Source organism: Mastigoproctus giganteus, chromosome 8 (genome assembly GCF_048544385.1).
Source record: "Mastigoproctus giganteus isolate SK-2022 chromosome 8, ASM4854438v1, whole genome shotgun sequence".
NCBI lineage: Eukaryota > Metazoa > Arthropoda > Arachnida > Uropygi > Thelyphonidae > Mastigoproctus > Mastigoproctus giganteus.
Genome location: NC_143582.1, coordinates 170035991 through 170037715, shown reverse-complemented (window position 1 = coordinate 170037715; position 1725 = coordinate 170035991).

The window sequence follows — 1725 nt, the reverse complement described above, 5'->3', positions numbered from 1 at the left end:
CATTTGTACCCCATATAATAAAAAAATTTAAATAGTTACTCTGTATACATATGTGTTAGAAACACTAAAATAAAGTTAAACAGTGAAAAAAACATGTATTTATTTACTTTGACATTACAGAGTACATGATTAGTAGAAGAGAATTTACTGTGGCCCTGAGAGAGGAATTAGTAAAATGAACAAAGGCAGAATTTTCACTATTATAGAGAATTCCAGAACTTGAGTGTATAAATTCAAATTTCAGGGGAAGAGGTTTATACTAAATTGTAGGAAGTTTTCTTTTAGTCAGCAAGTCATTGATGGAACAGATTGCCTTCACAAGTAGTTAAGGCTGACAGGGTGAATAAATTCAAAGGCCAACGGATAGTTAGCTATGTGAGGAGGGAAACAAATAATTTGTATTTTCTTATCTACTTGGGCTTACCCCCCCCCTCCACCTAGCCAGTTCAGCAAAAGCCCATGGCTTGCACTATATGGCCCTTACTATATAGTGGTACTCTGATGGCAATCAAATTCTTTTTTTTTTTTTTTTTTTTTTTTTGCCATTAAATATGTGAAATTGAGGGTTTACTGTATTTGGAAGTTATTCTCATTCAAACTAATTATGTCCGGTAATAGTGATAGGGTCAGTGAACTCCCTACCCTAACAGCTAAACCTCTTCAAATCCAAAGCTTTCCAACAACTGTCTTAACCTACAAATTCTCTCTTCCTTCCAGTTTTACAACATACGTTTAACCCAAGAAATCCTTATTTCTAGGAGGTCTAATAGAATAGACAGTCTGAACAGTTCATTATCAAAGAACAGAGTGATGTTACATATTATTTAAATCTTAATCTCCAACTAGTGAAAAATCACCTTGTGCTTGCCTTTCCCTCTTGTTTTCCAGCTTTCCAAGGACTGTTATCCCTGGTTGCAGCAGTATTCCCATTGAGCTCTGTATAGAACTATCATGTTATTTATTTATTTTTTATTTTTATTTTTTAACTATTATTACTTTTATTAAAATTTTCAGCCTTATAATGCAATATCTAGTTAGTTTTGTAACTAAAGTCCACCAGAGAGTAACTAACTCATTTGTAACTAATGTCCACCAGTATCCACAAGCAGAGATGAAAGTGATTCTTGCGCTGCTTCTGTTGGAATGAGCAGCAGCTTGGAAAGCGAAAGCAAGGTGCTGGGGATTTCCAGGACTGCTGGGAATTATCATGGAACAAGTAAATACATGGGTTGTGTTAGGATAACTAAAACCAGTGCTTTTTTTTGTGATGGTATGCAACAGTACGGCGTACCGGCACCTTTATTAACAGTGACGTGTGAATTTGGATGCAATGCACTTCGAAATTATAATATTCTGTAAATTTTTTCACATGTTTACCTACTATTCAAATAAGCTTAAAATGATTTAACTAAATTTGCATTTTTTACTGTCTATTGTTAAGATATTTTCTTCACACTCATCACACTCCTCCAAACTGCATACAACGGTTTAACCAGCCAGGTGCGCATCCAGAACGATTTATCTGAGGAATTTACCATCCAAACTGGAGTCCGTCAAGGGGATGTAGCCTCCCCGTTGCTTTTCAACATCGTGGTCGACGCCATTATGAGGCAAGCATTCAGAAACAGACAGGGCATACAATATGACAAGGATCACTATGTGACTAACCTGATGTTTGCTGATGATAGTGCTATCCTTGCCGGTAATGACGCTGAAGCCACGGAC